The 20,621-nt window shown below is 42.7% G+C and overlaps 1 protein-coding gene across 2 annotated transcripts in view; it reads left to right on the forward strand.

Moving 5' to 3' along the window:
- The window catches only part of LOC126188023 (uncharacterized protein C6orf132 homolog), a 289,046-nt gene that overhangs the window by 189,174 nt on the left and 79,251 nt on the right, over positions 1 to 20,621 (forward strand). For both annotated transcript variants that reach the window (XM_049929441.1, XM_049929442.1), the window contains exon 2: positions 16,754 to 16,876. The gene's annotated coding sequence lies outside the window, so the exon portion shown is untranslated. The remainder of the gene's footprint in view (positions 1 to 16,753; positions 16,877 to 20,621) is intronic.

The following is a 20,621-nucleotide window of genomic DNA, read 5'->3' on the forward strand; positions in this document are numbered from 1 at the left end:
TCTTAGCACCGTTTTTTTTATTGTTGAAATCTTTATTTCTATGATTTTTATTAATTTATGTATTAATTTCGATTTAGTTTCTTCTTTTGTTTAAATCTTCACCCGAGTTATTTTGTTTATAGTGCAATAGGAATTTAGGCTATGTTAAAGTTTGTATGTTGATTACTACCCAAAAAATGCGTATCTCTTAACGAAAAATACATTTTGTATAGAATTGCACCAATGATATAAATAGATATATCAGAATTTTCTAATACTGAAATATAGTAATATATAGGGCCTATATAGATATAATTAAATTAACATTCACAAATATTTGGAGTAGAATAAGTATGATAGGATGTAAAATGTGGGCAAATATACACTCCTGGAAATTGAAATAAGAACACCGTGAATTCATTGTCCCAGGAAGGGGAAACTTTATTGACACATTCCTGGGGTCAGATACATCACATGATCACACTGACAGAACCACAGGCACATAGACACAGGCAACATAGCATGCACAATGTCGGCACTAGTACAGTGTATATCCACCTTTCGCAGCAATGCAGGCTGCTATTCTCCCATGGAGACGATCGTAGAGATGCTGGATGTAGTCCTATGGAACGGCTTGCCATGCCATTTCCACCTGGCGCCTCAGTTGGACCAGCGTTCGTGCTGGACGTGCAGACCGCGTGAGACGACGCTTCATCCAGTCCCAAACATGCTCAATGGGGAACAGATCCGGAGATCTTGCTGGCCAGGGTAGTTGACTTACACCTTCTAGAGCACTTTGGGTGGCATGGGATACATGCGGACGTGCATTGTCCTGTTGGAACAGCAAGTTCCCTTGCCGGTCTAGGAATGGTAGAACGATGGGTTCGATGACGGTTTGGATGTACCGTGCACTATTCAGTGTCCCCTCGACGATCACCAGTGGTGTACGGCCAGTGTAGGAGATCGCTCCCCACACCATGAGGCCGGGTGTTGGCCCTGTGTGCCTCGGTCGTATGCAGTCCTGATTGTGGCGCTCACCTGCACGGCGCCAAACACGCATACGACCATTATTGGCACCAAGGCAGAAGCGACTCTCATCGCTGAAGACGACACGTCTCCATTCGTCCCTCCAATCACGCCTGTCGCGACACCACTGGAGGCGGGCTGCACGATGTTGGGGCGTGAGCGGAAGACGGCCTAACGGTGTGCGGGACCGTAGCCCAGCTTCATGGAGACGGTTGCGAATGGTCCTCGCCGATACCCCAGGAGCAACAGTGTCCCTAATTTGCTGGGAAGTGGCGGTGCGGTCCCCTACGGCACTGCGTAGGATCCTACGGTCTTGGCGTGCATCCGTGCGTCGCTGCGGTCCGGTCCCAGGTCGACGGGCACGTGCACCTTCCGCCGACCACTGGCGACAACATCGATGTACTGTGGAGACCTCACGCCCTACGTGTTGAGCAATTCGGCGGTACGTCCACCCGGCCTCCCGCATGCCCACTATACGCCCTCGCTCAAAGTCCGTCAACTGCACATACGGTTCACGTCCACGCTGTCGCGGCATGCTACCAGTGTTAAAGACTGCGATGGAGCTCCGTATGCCACGGCAAACTGGCTGACACTGACGGCGGCGGTGCACAAATGCTGCGCAGCTAGCGCCATTCGACGGCCAACACCGCGGTTCCTGGTGTGTCCGCTGTGCCGTGCGTGTGATCATTGCTTGTACAGCCCTCTCGCAGTGTCGGGAGCAAGTATGGTGGGTCTGACACACCGGTGTCAATGTGTTCTTTTTTCCATTTCCAGGAGTGTAGATGTTGATGTGATTGAAATGATGTGACAAAGAAATAGAAGTATAAAACCACTGAACTGAATAAAACCCCTCCAGTACGGGGGCCCGCCCAGCCGTGTTGTCGAAAGCGGACCCTCTCCAGACTACTCGCCGGTTATTCAGCGGTATCTGCCTGCCGATCCAACAGCTGCACTGCAGAGTAAATGTCCTTCCAGGAAATTCTTGTCCACACATCGTAAGGGAAAAAAGGGAGCCCTGTTCTTGAAGATCATACAAAGGCGGCCGTTATCAACACATGTGCTCTTCTGCGTGAATAATAATACTAAGCAACTCGCGAGCTGTAGTCTTAGAGGCCACGACGAACTGCAAACATATAACCAGCTCAACCGGTAGTTAAACTGTATCAAGAAAGTTAGATTAAGATCATTTTTGACGCGATTTGTCGACACTTACGTGTTAAAAATACCTTCATACTGTAAAGCTCCAGGGCATCCAAGCTTCATTTTCAGCTGCGTTCGCAAGAGGGTGCGGTGTATCCGGTCACGACCATCGACCTGTTGTAAAGAGAAACGTGATTCTCCGACCAGGCGAAACATTTCTATTGACCAACGGTCCAGTTTCGATGATCCGTTGCCCACTACAGTCGAAAGTGATGATGCCGTTGATTCAACACGGAACACATAAGGGCCATCTGCTACGAAACGACACGTTCAAAAACGTGCGCTATACGGTGTGCTCCGAAACTTCCTTGCAACAGCACTATACTCCGTAGTAAGGTCTGTCATAGATAACCGCCCGCCCTGCTTTATAGAGAGAGAAAGCCTCCCACCTTTACGTTCTGTGATATGTCCTGGACGTCGCAACCATGTCTCCTTGTTGTTTTACCGTCCTCTCGCTTTCCATAGATGCTCACACAGTAGCGCGATCTCCATTCGTTTCTGCTCCTATTGCACACACTTCTTAGCGAGTGACGTGCCCGCAGCGCACAAAGCGGCATTCACTCTGTATCATGATGTTTTTCTTGAACACTGTGTACGCTCTGGCAGTAGATGATGAGTGGTAATGCCCGAACTTGTATTAACTAACTTTACTTTTGCCAGACAAGTAGCTTTTGTTGACACTTTAGTGTTGTGAATGATCATCATTTATTAGTATACAGGGTGAATCAGAACTGCACCTACTTCCAGAGGGGGCAGTATCGATCGCGAAACAACAAGAAAAAGGCCGCTAAGCACGGGCTCTAAAACGCACACCTTAAGAGCTGTGAGGAATTGTTCATGTTCGCTGTTGTGAAAGACATCTCTTCTATTGAATAGTGCTCATAGTTCTTAAGGTATTCATTTTACAGCCCATCTTTACTGGACACTTTTTCTTGTTTAGTTCATACTACCACCTTTAAAGTTCGTCGGAGGAGTTCTGTTTCCTCTGCAGATTTTTCAGTATTATTGACTGACTATTTCATTTTTAGGGTTCCGTGCATTAATCTGTAGGAATGGAGCCATTGTAGGAGCGTTTCTTTGATCGTCGGTCTGTCTGTCTGTCTGTCTGTCCTACTCTCAGGAACTCTTTCTCAGGAACGATTTGACGTGTCAAGTCCAAATTTATTTCACTTATTAAGGTCTACGATTCCTTGACGGTGTCAAAATTCTGAATTTGTAAGTCGATGGTGTCAAAAGATACAGCCATTTATGTCACATATTTTAATACTGGCAAACTCGCCCGTCAAAACCTGTAGGGAACTTTCCGCAGGTCTTGAATCACGAAATTTGACCAAAAAAATATTTTCCATAGTAGAACCAAAGGAGAAAATTAATAAAAAATATCTAAATTCACAGCTACATAACATGAAAATTTTTCTGTCGTTCGTTATCTGACTGTCGGTTCGTCTTTGTAGACACCTTTTTCTCAGAAACGGGTAGAAGTATCGCCATATAATAAACAATAGCTTCTAAGTCAGTGTAGTCAAAAGATACGGCCATTAACGTCTCATATTTTGATGCTTGCAAAGTCACTTATCAAGGCCTTTAGGATACTTCCAGTTGGTCTACAATAATCAAATTTGGCAAGCGGCAAGGTTTCAAGCGTAAGTAGAGAAAAAATCTGAGGATTGTTAACTTGTAATTGCGTCATACGAAAGAATATTTATTTTTTTCATTAATTATCCGACGTCGAACTTGAAATTTAAAAAATCAGTAGTTCTGCATTGAAATTGACTAGGTCGCAATGATGAAAGTCGGACATCGGGCAAAGAATGACTATTTTTCATGTGACGCGTTTAGGAATTTATCCATCATCAGATATCCAAGAGCGATTACTGCACACCTGCCGGTGTGGCGGAGCGGTTCTAGGCGCTTCAGTCTGGAGCCGCGCGACCGCTACGGTCGCAGATTCGAATTCTGCCTCTGGCATGGATGTGTGTGATGTCCATAGGTTAGGTAGGTTTAAGTAGTTCTAAGTTCTAGGGGACTGATGACCTCAGATGTTAAGTCCCAGAGTGCTCAGAGCTATTTGAACTATTTGATTACTGCACGTAGATATAACGCTTCAATTTGTATAAGAATCGCCGTGTCTACGTGCAATAATCACTCATGGATGTCTGACGACGGATGTATTTTGAGACGCGTAATATGAAAAATATGTCAGAAGTTTGACTTTTACCGTTGCGACCCGGTCAGAGTGATAGGAGAACAACAGTTTATTATAGCAATGGTCGTTTGGCTCCTGAATGACTTCATGGCACATTTATATTATTGAAATCAGGACATCCTCGATCATCTTCGAATCCCTTGGAGTGATATCTTGCCAGTATCAATGTCGATAACGCGCAGAAATGGTCGAGATTTTCGATTCCCGGAATGGATGGAAAATAGAAATGCCGAGTGGCTAGGACCTCCCGTCGGGTAGACCGGTCGCCTGGTACAAGTCTTTTGAGTGTCGATGGGGATGAAATTATGATGATAAGGACGACACAACACCCAGTCCCGGAGCGGAGAAAATTTCCGACCCAGCCGTGAATAGAACACGGGCCATGAGGTATGACATTCCGTCGCGCTGACCACTCAGCTCCCAGACTCCGGAATGGATGAACTGTCTATATACGTAATTAAGTTCGTACGGAACCCAAAGTGGGCGAGTCCCACCTGCAGATGGCTAATTTTTATTGTATACTTTTATCTGAACTGGATGTAATATTTCATGTAAGTGTCAGCCAGTACTTTCCGTATAACATTTATTTTGCACAAGAGAAGCAAATAGTTCTATAAAGCTGGACTCTACTGATGAGTTCGAGGCCAATCGAAAACCATAACAGTGCGATTGTAAATGTTTTATTTAGCAGAACGAGAGAGAAGTCTTTCCGAATTCCCGGATGAGGTGTACAATAGAGTACTTGACAGCCAGCATCCGTCGCAAATAAGGAGCGGGGGGTGGGGGGGGGGGGGGTGGGGGGAAGCTTCCTTTATCCAAAAGGAAGGCCTTTAATTTATGTGGATAGAGAAATCGGTGAAGTGTCCGAAGCTGCGAACAAGCGTGTGAAAGGCAGACTCCAGGGCTCTCCAGAGCCGAACAGACGGCCCGCATCGCGCGCCACGGCGGGCCACCACACCCGCTCACCCCACACACGCCCTCCCCAGTCGCCGCCGCACACTTGTACACACACTGCCGCACCACGCAGCGCCGCCATCTCCGTAATGAACACAGCCTGCTGGCGGGCCCTTCTCTCTTGCCGGCCAGATGTCGTATGGACGGGAACAGACCGTGCCGAGAGCTTCCGCAGATGTCTCTCAACGAACCCGATCGGAAGCTGTATGCCTAATAGCGTCATAGGCAGGTAACTGTGCACCTACTATGGTGGGATCAAGTAACACAACATTTCCTCTCAAGGGATGCCATGTATACGTTTTCCCACTAGCAATTCAATACGCAACTAGTTAACAGCACGTAGTTAGTAATCAACGTCCTACTCCCTTCTCTGGGTAACCACGCATATCTACATATAAAGTTACAGTCTTCAATTTTACTGGAGTTGCAAGACGAGTCAGCGGCCTAGTTGCATCTTGTCGCATCAGAAGAAGACACTAAAGTTATAAATTGAAGTAAACAGCAGTACACAGTACAGTAAATTTTGAACTTACCCTACTTCGCGGTTATCTTGTTTTCGACATAGTTTTCTGATTTAAGCTTTTTCTCTGTATGTTATATAAACACTTCGATATCTTCTCCTTAATTTAACCTTTTAGTCTTCTTGCATACTTTATTTTCCTTCTTCTCTCCTATTTAGTGTTATGTAATGGTGTTATTCGTTACACATGGATTAGTCTCTTCATCTACAAGCACTTTGAACTTGATCAGATACCTAGGCCTACCTGCCTACAGATGGTTTATTCACTGTATAAATATACTTTCTATATAGTTCAGATTTTATTCGCGATTTTACCTATTTATCTTTTGCATGTTTCTAAGGTATTTTTATGTAGTGGTAGTTCGTTAATGTTACATCTGGAAGATCGTTGCAAATTATTTTATTATTACAGAGATGGAACAAAAGAGATTTTTCATTTACCATATCTTAACTTTCGACTGATACTGTGAGGTAATCCATATCAGTGACCTATGTAGTTGGTTGGTTGTTTGGGGGAGAGACCAAACAGCGAGGTTATCGGTCTCATAAGATTAGGGAAGAATGGGGAAGGAAGTCGGCCGTGCCCTTTCAAAGGAACCATCCCGGAATTTGCCTGGAGCTATTTAGAAAAATCACTGGAAACCTAAATCAGGATGGCCGGACGCGGGATTTAACCGTCATCCTTCCGAATGCGAGTCCAGTGTGCTACCCTCTTTAGTCATCAGACATCGTGAGAGAACAGAATGTGGCGCTCCGCGGAACTCACGGACTTCGAACGTGGTCAGATGATTGGGTGTCGCCGCGCTGGATTAGCCTAACGGTCAGGGGCGCTGCAGTCTTGGACTGTGCGGCTGGTCCCGGCGTAGGTTCGAGTCCTCCCTCGGGCATGGGTGTGTGTGTGTGTTTGTCTTTAGGATAATTTAAGTAGTCTGTAAGCTTAGGGACTGATGACCTTAGCAGTTAAGTCCCATAAGATTTCACACACATTTGAACATTTTTTTTTATTGGGTGTCACTTGTGTCATATGTCTGTGCGCGAGATCTGCGCACTCATGAACATCACTAGGCCCACTGTTTCCGAAGTGACAGTGAAGTGGAAACGTGCAGGGATACGTACAGCACAAAAGCTTAGAGGCCGACCTCGTCTGTTGACTGACAGAGACCGCCGACAGTTGAAGAGGGTCGTAATGTGTAATAGGCAAGACATCTATCCAGACCATCCCACAGGAATTCCAGACTGCATCAGGATCCACTGCAAGTACTATGACATGGATTTCATGGTCGTGCGGCTACTCATAAGCCACAGAGAACGCCGGTAAATGCAAAACGATGCCTCCCTTGGGGTAAGGAGCGTAAACATTGGACAATTGAACAGTGGGAAAACGTTGTGTGGAGTGACGAATCACGGTACACAATGTGGCGATCCGAGGGCAGGGTGCGGTTATGGCGAATGCCCGGTGAAAGTCACCTGCCAGCGTGTGTAGTGCCAACAGTAAAATTCGGAGGCGGTGGCGTTATGATGTGGTTGTGTTTTTCATGGAGGGGGTTTCCACCCCTTATTGTTTTGCGTGTCACTATCACAGAACAGGCCTACATTGATGTTTTAAGCACCTTCTTGCTTCCCGCTGTTGAAGAGCAACTCGGGGATGGCGATTGCATCTTTTAACACGATCGACCACCTGTTCATAATGCACGGCCTGTGACGGAGTGGTTACACGACAGTAACATTCCTATAATGGACTGGCCTGCACAGTGTCCTGACTTGAATGCTACAGAACACCTTTGGGATGTTTTGGAACGCAGACTTCGTGCCGGGCCTCACCGACCGACATCGATACATCTCCTCAGTGCAGCACTCCGTGAAGCCTGTGTTACCATTCCTCAAGAAACCTTCCAGCACCTTATTGAACATATGCTTGCGAGAGTGGAAGCTGTCGTCAAGGCTAAGGGTGGGCCAACACGATTCTTAATTCCTACATTACCGATGGAGAGCGCCACGAACTTGTAATTTTCAGCTAGATGTCCGGATACTTTTGGTCACATAATCTATATTTATAAAGCTTGGGTACATTGTATGCTAGTCCCCTATTACTTTTTATTATTTTGCATGGATTCCACTTTAATATTACCCATTGTTCCATCTGTGTTGGCGAGACACCTTGCTTAAATTGAATTTTGGTAATTATTTGTTGTTGACCTCTCTCTTGTATTAATTATTTCTTATCTACATCGTTCATGTCTTTTTGACAATATTTAGTTTTTCTCAACTATTTTTCGTTCATCAGATATTTGTTTTTTTTTATTGTTGCTGGTTAGTACACTCGATTATATTGTGATTTATCTAGCGGCCTGATGAGAATGTAATATAACACCGAAATACGTAGCTTGATAAAGACTTGAGAATTGAGGGCCGAGCGTGTACTGCTGTTTACTTCAAACTGACCAGCTAACTTTCCAGCCACGATCTTTTACAAAGACGGAACTTATAAACCCGACTTCTTCATCCGATGTCCTTGTCTCAGTACAAAGGTAGCTCATAGATCATGAGAGCTGCTTCTGAGGAGAGTTGTTACGGAATTTATTGATTTGATAACTACATTTCCCTGTTGCTCTATTGAGTCTTAGTTTTATTCGCGATAAAGATAAAAGCTGAAGTGATGAACTAAAATTTATGAAAAGGAATTATTGTGAAACGGACTAAGACTTTTGTCTAATCTAAATAAGGATGTCGGTAGTTCATAGGGATACCATCCATTTCTTTTAATTCTAAACATATTCCTTCATATGAAATAACATGCTTTGTTCTACAAAGTAACGTAATCGAGTGTAGGGGTATCAAGTTCACCCGGTAAATTTTTTTGAATCTCATCAGAGAAAAATGAAGTCCTTTATCATTTTCTAACTGAAGATCGCAGCATTGATACATCACAAGTCATATTAAACGTTCCTGACTATATAATATCCTTCACTTGCACGTGACCGAGATTAACCACACACTTATTATCGCTATGCCATCACACTTAGCACTGACGAGATTCTGCAAAGTGATTCGCTTGGCCGTCATTTGGCACATAACCGATGACGCACGATGTGACTGGGGTCTCCTTAGTGCATCAGTTCTTTAACTAAAATTAACTTTAAAATTATGTTCAAATTACGTCGTAACAATGTAGCAGGCCGGCCGGTGTGGCCGTGCGGTTAAAGGCGCTTCAGTCTGGAACCGCGTGACCGCTACGGTCGCAGGTTCGAATCCTGCCTCGGGCATGGATGTGTGTGATGTCCTTAGGTTAGTTAGGTTTAATTAGTTCTAAGTTCTAGGCGACTGATGACCTCAGAAGTTAAGTCGCATAGTGCTCAGAGCTATTTTCGAACAATGTAGTGATGTGAGGGTCTCTCATACTAGTTTAGAATATATTAAACGTTTAATTTATTAACTATTAGTAAATGAAAATTAACGGTTTGGCTCACAGACAACTTTCCCTTATAGCTTTCCCAACATCAGCCAATCAGAACGCATCAAGCTAGCAGCATCTTCTGTGGTTACCTCATCCCACTTTGTGACTTCATACGTCTGCTATTGCTGCGTCGCTCATCTCAGGAAAAAATTAACGGCTCCAAGAGTCTGAGATGCTACACCACAGTGAAAAAGCGGTTAAGGTGCTAAAAAGTATGGTGTGATGGAGACCCATTATGGAGAGCCAGTTTTATACTTGGCCAAACCAATAAGAGATATGTATATGCAGGGTTGCTGTGAATTCAGTGTGTCATAGCTCAGAGGGCACAGTGAAGGACCACAGAGAATACTGCTTGTTCATTGCTGATGAAAGGACTTTTGGTATTTGACTGCTTTTTAAATGGATCTCATAGTGAGTCTGCAAGTGATCGAATGACAAAATACATCTATGAGGAATGGTAAGAGCAGTCAGTGTTCCGGTCTACGAAGTGTGATGACGTCAATTGACGATCTCCGTACTGCGTGCCACGTGCATCGCATCCCCTTCAGATCTGCACCGGCTATCCGAGTATAAATAATGGCTTTTCAACCACACCCCACGTAGTACGCAACACTGGGCGGAGATTATCAGAAGCCGGGCTACTGAATAGCTGTCCCATGCGTAGGCTGACGTTGACTCCACATTACAGATGGCTGCGTTTGGAATGGGGCCATATCAAGGAAGCATGGACTGCTAATGAGTGACGGTGCACCTTTTTCATTCCCCCGGAATCTCGGATGACTGTATGGTGGCGCCAAGGGGATACGACACAACCGGACAATGTTTTGGGGTGACGCGCTGATGATGCCCCTACAAAAACGCTAATATTTCGTCCTGTGTCTCCGAAAGTACTTGCTATACTATCCCGTTTGTTACAAATGAAGTTAAGCCTACAGTGAATAAGCCGTTCTTGTAAAAAAATTAATTGCACAGGACAGTAAATTAGGGACTGACACAAACGCTGTTACTATCCAATAATTATATTTTCTACTAAAATACTAGTTTCAGTTCCTGTCTCTGAGGTATGCAAGACTTGTAATACTTTTTCTAATCATGTTACAGAATAAGACATTCAAATAACTTGTTACGGTTTTAAAGTAACAGATATATAAAGTTATAAACAGTTGCAATGAATAAAGAATTCTTTACCTAGGTTTCGACAAATTTAAGTTTGTCTTCTTCAGGAGGGGGCAATTTTACCTTAGTAAGGACTAATGTACCATCGCCGTTTTTACAAATGGCGGCATAGATCCATTTGTCAAAATTAAAATATAGCCCTAGAAATAGGGTTTGTCACGTAAATAGGAATTAGTACATGGATGTTGCAGAGCTCACAACCTGTCGTTTGTGTTTTGTGCAACAAACAAATTCGTAGTATGTGATGGTTTACAGCTGTTATTTTTATTTCGGTCTCTGGCAGTTTTGTATTTGATTGACTCCAAAATGTACGACGGCAATTACATTTTACATTTTAGACAGTGGCGCGAACACTGTATCTTGGACGGCCAGAGTGGCCGTGCGGTTCTAGGCGCTACAGTCTGGAACCGAGCGCCCGCTACTGTCGCAGGTTCGAATCCTGCCTCGGGCATGGATGTGTGTGATGTCCTTAGGTTAGTTAGGTTTAATTAGTTCTATGTTCTAGGCGACTGATGACCTCAGAAGTTAAGTCGCATAGTACTCAGAGCTATTTTTGAACCTGTATCTTGCCAGTAATTTGAAAACAGGCCTTTCCTGTTGCCTGTAGCACAATAATACTCCCAGTGAAAGAAAAGATCTGTTAAAAGCAAAAGAGATAAAAGCTTTTCCGAACTTGAACTTCGTCTTAAGGTGACGTTGTTGTTTTCCCACTTCAGAATAGCTTCCAAACAAATATTTCAAGATTCCGTTAGTGAGGCTAGATGTATCCTGTGTATTAGATCCAGTAAAAGCACCTTTTTAGTCTGTTTTCATTGCAACATATTATCCAAAATCGTGGTACTACCTGTCTTGTTGCTACCTTGGCGGTCAGCGTCCGAACAGAGGTTTTAATGAAGTGGTGTGTTTCTAACAGTAGTGTGGACACCATAACATATACTGAGGTTAGTTTTTAATCTTCGAAATGGATCACAGAATACTCACAACTGCGAAGTGACCAATTCCAGAACAGCTTCCGGGCAATTCTCAGATCTTTCTCTCTCATCTCGGCTACCAGTTAAAACATTTCTGTTCGTTTACACAGAAAATGTCGAATAGTGCTGTTTTGTACAGAAGAATTTCATTTGCTGTAGTGTGTTTCTCTGTCTCTTTTTTAATCTTGAGTCTATATTAACTTAGAGTAATGAAAAAATAATATTTGCCAAGATAGATACTGTTAAGACATCTATTTGCGTTTGTTATGACCTTAGAATACGGTACTAGGTCGCTTCATAATTTAAATACATTCGAGGAACATTTGCTTACCTCCCCTCCCTCAAACACCACCGCTGAAATTTTTATGTAAGGCAATACGATTTTCAGATCGTGTAAATAAATTTCTGTTAGCGCATTACGCAAATGTTGTTTCCATTAATAATGACATATTCAATTATTTCGTGTTGCTGGCGGTTTAAATTAAATGACGCGTAATTGTGTATCAATATTCAGCAACGTGTAGCAGTCAATCGTTATCGACAGCACAGGATATTATTTTGGGGGGGCTCTGATATTAAAGAGGGAAGCTGGGCGCTTGGGTAGACCGTTTGAGGATAGGCATTTGACCAAAATAATCCGAATTCCTGTTCGCAGGGTGCGATGGGAGATTTATTGCTGTTAGCGACCGGCAAGATATGTAGCTGTCGTGATCACACAGTGTACACTAAGAATTCGTCACGTACAGGTTAATGTGGTTCCGCCTTGCAGCTGCCATGACTGCTCCATGACTACAACACAGTGGTAATTATGTTCTCTTTAAAAAAATGGTTCAAATGGCTCTGAGCACTATGGGACTTAACATCTGTGGTTATCAGTCCCCTAGAACTTAGAACTACTTAAACCTAACCAACCTAAAGACATCACACACATCCATGCTCGAGATAGGAGTCGAACCTGCGACCGTAGAGGTCACGCGGTTCCAGACTGAAGCGCCTAGCACCGCACGGCCACACCGGCCGGCATGTTCTCTTAATTTTGCTTGTTAATGACAAGTCAACGGATGGCATGGAATTAATCGAAATCATCACATCGTTAATGCTAAATTTTAGTTTGTAATGTCGTGAGCATAACCTCTTCAAACGTTTTAAGATATATTTGGAAGCAATACTATTGCTTTTACGTATTCTATATCGAATCGAAATTGGTCCATTTAGTTAGGGACTGTTTGTTGCGGCGTATTGATGCATGTCTATGGAATGAACGAAAGACGACGCTTTGTTTCATATGAAAGCTATTTTGAGACGTCCTCCAGTAACTAAACAAATTTGCATGCCTCCCAACACTGTGCCAGCTAATAACTAACGACGTATATTTTATTACTAATGGCAGCAATCTCGTTTCGTTATCAGCGCGGTTAAGTGATCATTACGTAGAGTCTTTGACGAGTAAATTAAACGTTCTCGGTCCCGGGTTCGAATCTGACCATTGCTTAAATTTTGAGTAAAAATCATCAGCAATGGTGGTTTAAGACCTACAGCATAAGAAATCACCCATGTTATGCTAAACGCATTCTGCAAGAGCGTGGAGGAGAGGACAGAGATTCAGGGCGTTTTGTTGCCGTTGGGGTGGCAAATTGCCCCTAACAGATGGAAGAATAAGCAACGATCAACGCCATAAGGACGGAGAAGGCGTTGGAAACCACTACATTACAGACAGATAATTTGTACCCACAAGAAATGTGGCCTTTAATTGAAAATGTGTCATGATGATCTCTTCTTTGGGAAAAAGATTCCGAATTAGTTGCCCATTCGAAATACCGGCAAGAAAAAGATTGAATAACCAGCGAAAGGGTAACATTTTACGACTCGGTGCTTGGAAAGTCTGAAGTTAGAACGCAGCAAGATAGTTAGAAAAGCTGAGAAGGAAATGCTAATTCTTAATCTACATATAGTTGGGGTTAGTTAAGTGAAATGGAAAGAAGACAAGGATTTCTGGTCAGATGAGTATAGGATGATATAAACAGCAGCAGAGAATTGGACAACGGGAGTAGCTTTCGACTTTTACTAGGCACAAATTTCACTGGGTGAAGTTTACAGGAACCCACACGTTCTGGCAAAAAATGATATATTGGAGTTTAATGTTTCTGTGTTCAATATTTGATGCGAGGAGTGTGCATAATGGTGGTTTAACAGTTTGCATATGAGCAACTGTATTGAGAGTAAAAACAACGAAAGTCTCTAACGATCGCTGTGCACTCGTAAAGTGGAACGTGATACCAGGAAGAACCTTTGCACACGTGCTTCGAAATTATGTAGAGCGGGCGATGTTCAAAGAACGATCGCTGACGCACCGTGAACGCGATTCCCTAACGGTGTCATCACAGTCGCGCAGAAAGCAACTGATGGTCTCCCACGGTCGTGTGACAAACTCACCGAGGACACGTGAGGGTTCGCACCTCATCAGCAGAACCGCACGTGCATTCATGTCATGCTTACGAGTTGCCACGCGGATTCCCAGTTCCGAGTAACTGGCGGCCCTCTGAAAGACGAACCCAATGTGTGTGTGTGTGTGTGTGTGTGTGTGTGTGTGTGTGTGTGTGCCCCGGCGCGGAAAGACTCAGCTTTGCGGTAACGAACGGCGCCATTCACGCCGTCGCTTGTTCCCATCGCGGCTAGCAAAGCTCTGCTTCATGGAGGACGCAGGCGCCGGAGAGCGAGTAGCGAGCGGCTGGTGGCAGGTATCTGCTGCGGATTGTTAACAACGCTGCCCCTGCACAAAGACGCGGTGCCTCATGACGTCAGCGTGCATCACGCGCTGAATACGTCGGCGCGAAGCAAGAAAAGAAAGCGGGCGTGGCACTGTCGCCAGAAAGTAGCTCGAGTATAAACAATAAGGGGGGGATGACACTTTGTTGAAAGGCCTTCCGGAGAGGCATAGCATAGAAAATTGCGCTAAACACCGCCATTTAGGGGATGTCGCATTCAAAGAGTTTTCATCTCGCTCATGTTCCTTGTTTTACTGTGGAGAGCGCTGTTGGTGCTCGTCTCTCTTTAAAATTTTTCATCTTAGCATGAAAAAGAAAGGATGACGATAGCGCGGTATTTATAAAATAATTTTGCAAGTGCGTCGGTAGCCGGCAGAGGGCTTAGCTCGTATTTCTACACCCGCAACTGCACAAAAATAATTGCTTATACTTCTCGTGACGTTCAACCCAGTGTTTCAGTTCTTTATGGTTCTCGTATTTTTCTTGCTGTTAATTTTGTACTGCGCACGTTTACTGGTCCTTACCATCCAGTGCTTCACATTTCTATGTTTCTCCTCCTGGTCTCTTCCATAGTATTAATTTGGAATTACATGACATGCGCAGACGTCCAATGCTACATACCTGCACAAACTTAGGAATAAACTGTGGGATCCCTGACACGGGAAATCAGTGATGTATTTCGTTCTAAAGACTGAGAAACAAGATTTTAAGCAGGTGGTCGTAATGTTTTGGATTATCAGTGTATCTACAGCATTGGTGCACACATCTCGAAATAAAAACAAAGTAAATGTTAGATTTTTTTTTGTAGAAGTGCTTTGTACCACTATGTTTAAACCAGAGTTTAAGACATGTTGCTGTCATAAATTATGGTCCAAAAATTTCAGTAATTAACTCAGTTTTTCCTTAAATATGTCTTCAATTTTCGGATTTAAGGAATAAGTTAGTCCACTTTTCAGTTAAGTATAATTGAAGACTGTATACAAAATCTCAGCCCTCTTTCTTTAATAGTTTCTAACCAGTGTATACCAAATCATCAAAAAAGTGCAATTTCGGGTGATTCAAGTTAAAGCTTGTTATTCTACCTACTTTGCATAACACTAATGCATCATAGGTCCATATTCATCTCGTTTCTGGTATTGTTCTCCCTCCTTTTTCCTCTTCTAATTCTTGCTTCTTTAATGAATTCCAGCATTGATTTATCTGCTTCGAAGGGTCTCCTGCTTTCAATGACAGTTAAATTTCTTTGCATATTTAGTCCACCAGGCTCTCCCATCAGTTCCATATCCTTAAACATTGTCACTGCACCATCACTGGATCACAGCAGAGCATCCAGCACACATGTGTTTAACCCTATGAGCAGCGTTTCTGGTAACCGTTCCAATATAAAGTCGTTAAAACCTTCATTTGTGTCTTATGAGTCCTACTATAAAGTTAATTCTCTAATAATCTTGTGTTACTAAGACATTAGAGCCTAAAAAGGCATAAAAATAGACAAGTGAGTACAGCTCGAATGTTTGGCATCCGTACAAGGTCGGATTAAGGAAAGACATAGAAGCAATTCAGAGGCAGGCTGCTAATTTGCTATTGGTTGGTTGGAACAACAGTCAAATGCTACAGAGATGTTTCGGGAACTCACATGGGAATCTCTGAAGGGAAGGCGACGTAGTTTTCGAGGAACACTATTGAGAAAATTTAGAGATCGTGCATTTGAAACTAACTGCAGAATTATTATGTAGCATCCGACATACATTGACCTAAGGAGCACGAATATAAGATACGAGAAATTAGGGCTCATAAGGAGGCATACAGACAGTCGTTTTACCTCTGCTCTGTTTGCGAGTGAAACAGCAAAGGAAATGTCTAGTAGTGGTACGGGGTACCCTCCAACACGTGCCGCCAGGCAGACTGCGGAGTTCAGATGTAGATGCATATGTAGATTCTGTTTTTGACAGTGCTGTCTGTGTGACATGAGGGCGTCATCATGTGTGCAAAAACTTTTAAATTCCCCTAATTTCTTCGGCACAATTTCTTCGAAGTAAACTCTTTTTTGTGCGGAAAACTACAAAGAATTTTTTAAGACAAAAATTAAAAAACCGATTTTGGATACCTTTTCGCTACTGGTCCCCTTAAAAGATACGGAACTTTGAAAAAGAAATTGACAGCCTCTTCTATCGGCTTGAGAAATTGCCTTACGGACTTTGCCGCCGTGGTTCTATTTGTTGCAAACTTGGATACATATGTCAAAAAGTTTCTTATGAAAAAATGTCGGTTTCATCTTACCATGTATACCAAGGACCAGTATCTTATTTTCAGCATCACAAGAAAATCACAAGATCGACTTCGTGGTCGAAAGCAAGCAGTTGTTACCTCCATCTGAACAATAACGTATTCTGCAGATATACAGAGGGACATCCAGAGCAGGCAGAGTGATGTGTAGAGGAGAGAACGCAGACAGAGCAAGCGCGTTTTCCCCGTTCTCATGGCAACCTGTTTTGTCGGCAGGGAGGCGGCGGCCGTGCCGGCTGGACGCAGCCGGGCTCTGGGGGTTCCTGCGGACGCGCTACTAGAAGCTGCTCCACGAGGACCACCCGGGGCAGGTGACGATGAAGCCTGCTCTGCTGACAAGTGAGTACTCTGGAGTCCGAGAACTCTCCCTCCTCTCTGTCAAACACTTGTTTAGCAACTGTGAATCCTTTCGATTCTTTCACGTAACGTTATTAAAAAAAGGCACTATTTATAATAATTTCACACCCAGTAATGTTACGGACGTGTTCGGCCCCTCATACCTCGTTTAACTTGGCTTTCTACGCTGAGCCCTGCACAGTCAGTCCATTGACATTTGTATCGCTTAAATATAACAAATTCGGACGCTGGAGGTATTAATCACTTAATTGTCTCTTGTTCCACGTTATGACAAGACAGAGAACAACTCCTCTCCGAACTGACAAAGCTTGGGTTACAAGTATTACTCGGCTTAGAATTAACAATGATAACGAAGTTCTTAGATGTGTGATAAGATTTATTTTAGTCTGTAATTTTAAACTTTGACCACATAGCTATAGAGAAGATGAAATCACCGATTTAGTAGTTAATAATAAATTATTTGTATTTAAACAAGTAGTGACCTTACCAATCTATTTACAAACGGTTTTGTAGAGAAAAATTAGATTAATATTTTAGAAAGCAGAAACTAAGATAGTTTCCCATTTTTGATAATAGTGAAGAAATGCAGTTGCTTTGGGGTAATGTCTTCACAGCTACGTCGAGAAAAGTTGTTCGTTTTGTAATTGTTAATAGCTAAGGAAAATTATTATTGATAGCTAAACAGTGTCTTCAACCTGAAGACAAAAGAAACAAAGGTAACAGTAACATCTCAAACAAACGAATGACGTATTTATCCGCCACTGGTTTCTTGCCTGATCGCATCATCAACTTGCATCATACTTGTCTTCTGCTGTCCTACGTGTTCTTTCTTCAGGTAATAATTCTTTATCCAGAGGAACCATTTTTTCATGAGTACCATTTTGATTCAAAAACACGTTTTCCCTTCGTAATTAAAAATATAACATACAAAAGAACACAGGACAAACGACTGACGATGAGCTTAATGCCGCAATTACTCACCTTAAAGTAAGTCGTTCATTCTTGGAAACTAAAACTGATCTCTGTTTTACTCGTTATTTGTTTCCATATAGTTCACTAAGTTATCGTCTATGATGTACGATTAATGAAAATTAGGGGTTTCAACTGCAGAAGAAGTTGTCGATAATAAGGGACTGTTTACCACAACGCCAAAGTGTTTGTCCTCGTTCGATCTACATTTGTCGTCATTGTATCGTTTCAGTTTAACTTTCTTTTGTAAGATGTGAGTGTATGAAAATCTGTTTAAAAAAAAAACAATAGTGTTATATTTGCAGACAAAAGTCCAGGTCGAACAAAAGCAGAGATTTTGCAGTCTCTTATTGAGACTGTATTTCAATTAGTAGCAAAAAGTCTTTTGAAAATCTGTGATTATGGGAGCTACTGCAGTTAGCTTTTAGTCGTTTGTATTTCTTTTACATTCCGTCTAATCCCGTGCATTTTTTACAACGTTGACCTCGTGTCTAATATTTTGTTGTCCTGTTTCCGATGTACTTTCCTAAAAGTTCAGTGTTCTTTCCGTTTGAGAGTACTCACATTTAAAACAAATCAGAAGGTGTCGGAGTGTATGCTGTAAACATACACAGACTGTTGTAGAATACATCACACTGTTATGTGACATCACAAGCCTCTGCGTTCCTTTCTATAGAGAAAAGAAAGATTCGATCTCCCCGTGTCTCTCGAAAATTTCCAATTTCTCTTTCTGTATCTTGATAAGCGTTGGGAAGAACTGCGAACAACAGAAAAGAAAAGGGCTCTCTCACGGACGTTATTAGAGAGCTCCCAGTTCTCACCAACAATTTTTTGTCAAATTAACAGACTGCCACTTTTTACTTTGTCAGCTGTTAACGTTGTGTTGTCTGCATGATTTACTTCATAATTTTCAGACATGTATTTTGTTATCCTTTCGGTAACTTCTGTTAAATCAATGAAAATAATGTAGTAGTCTGCATAACAGAAAATTTATAATTGTATCACATTATATTCTTGAAATAGTCGTACGAGAAAAACCGTCTATTCACTTCTGAATCTTATTGTTACAATCACGTAATAGAGGTGAGGTCAACAGTATCTAATGACGTAACTCCCGTGATGTGCTGCCATATAGATGTGTAATATGTACTCCAATATTTTATAGAAAATCGACAGTATCCATGAAGGAAGGCGATCGAAGTATACTATACAGGGTGAGTCACCTAACGTTACCGCTGCATATATTTCGTAAACCACATCAAATACTGACGAATCGATTCCACAGACCGAACGTGAGGAGAGGGGCTAGTGTAATTGGTTAATACAAACCATAAAAAAAAGCACGGAAGTATGTTTTTTAACACAAACCTACGTCTTTTTAAATGGAACCCCGTTAGTTTTGTTAGCACATCTGAACATATAAACAAGTACGTAATCAGTGCAGTTTGTTGCATTGTAAAATGTTAATTACATCCGGAGATATTGTAACCTAAAGTTGACGCTTGAGTACCACTCCTCCGCTGTTCGATCGTGTGTATCGGAGAGCACCGAATTACGTAGGGATCCAAAGGGAACGGTGATGGACCTTAGGTACAGAAAAGACTGGAACAGCACATTACGTCCACATGCTAACACCTATTATTGGTCTTTTTCACTGACGCACATGTACATTACCATGAGGGGTGAGGTACACGTACGCACGTGGTTTCCGTTTTCATTTACGGAGTGGAATAGAGTGTGTCCCGACATGTCAGGCCAATAGATGCTCAATGTGGTGGCCATCATTTGCTGCACACAATTGCAATCTCTGGCGTAATGAATGTCGTACACGCCGCAGTACATCTGGTGTAATGTCGCCGCAGGCTGCCACAATACGTTGTTTCATATCCTCTGGGGTTGTAGGCACATCACGGTACACATTCTCCTTTAACGTACCCCACAGAAAGAAGTAAAAAGGTGTAAGATCAGGAGAACAGGCTGGCCAATTTATGCGTCCTCAACGTCCTGTGAAACGCCCGGCGAACGTGCACCTCACCCCTCATGGTAATGTACAAGCGCGTCAGTGAAAAAGACCAATAAAAAGGTGTTAGCACGTGGACGTAATGTGCTGTTCCAGTCTCTTCTGTACCTAAGGTCCATCACCGTTCTCTTTGGATCCCTACGTAATTCGGTGCTCTCCGATACACACGATCGAACAGCGGAGGAGTGGTACTCCAGCGTCAACTTTAGGTTACAATATCTCCCGATGTAATTAACATTTTACAATGCAACAAACGGCACTGATTACGTATTTGTTTATATGTTCAGATGTGCTAACAAAACTAACGGGGTTCCATTGAAAAAAACGTAGGTTTGTGTTAAAAAACATACTTCCGTGCATTTTTTTATGGTTTGTATTAACCAATTACACTAGCCTCTCTCCTTACGTTCGGTCTGTGGAATCGATTCGTCAGTATTTGATGTGGTTTACGAAATACATCCAGCGGTAATGTTAGGTGACTCACCCTGTATACCTCTTAAGAAACCATAAATCTTAGGCAGTATGGCGTAATTAGTGTACATTGAAGAGAGTGTACACAAAATCCTTCGTCATTTTAACCATAACCCTTAAGAATCATGGCTCATGAAGACGACCAAATTTATAGCCTAAACCGGCCCAATGAATAAAGTGTTTCTGTCTCAAAAAGTAGAAATGTAATTGAATTTCGTCCTCCGTAGTGCTTAATGAAAAGAAACTTTTGTTCTTGTAGTAAAGTAA

Source organism: Schistocerca cancellata, chromosome 5, assembly GCF_023864275.1.
Source record: "Schistocerca cancellata isolate TAMUIC-IGC-003103 chromosome 5, iqSchCanc2.1, whole genome shotgun sequence".
Lineage (NCBI taxonomy): Eukaryota > Metazoa > Arthropoda > Insecta > Orthoptera > Acrididae > Schistocerca > Schistocerca cancellata.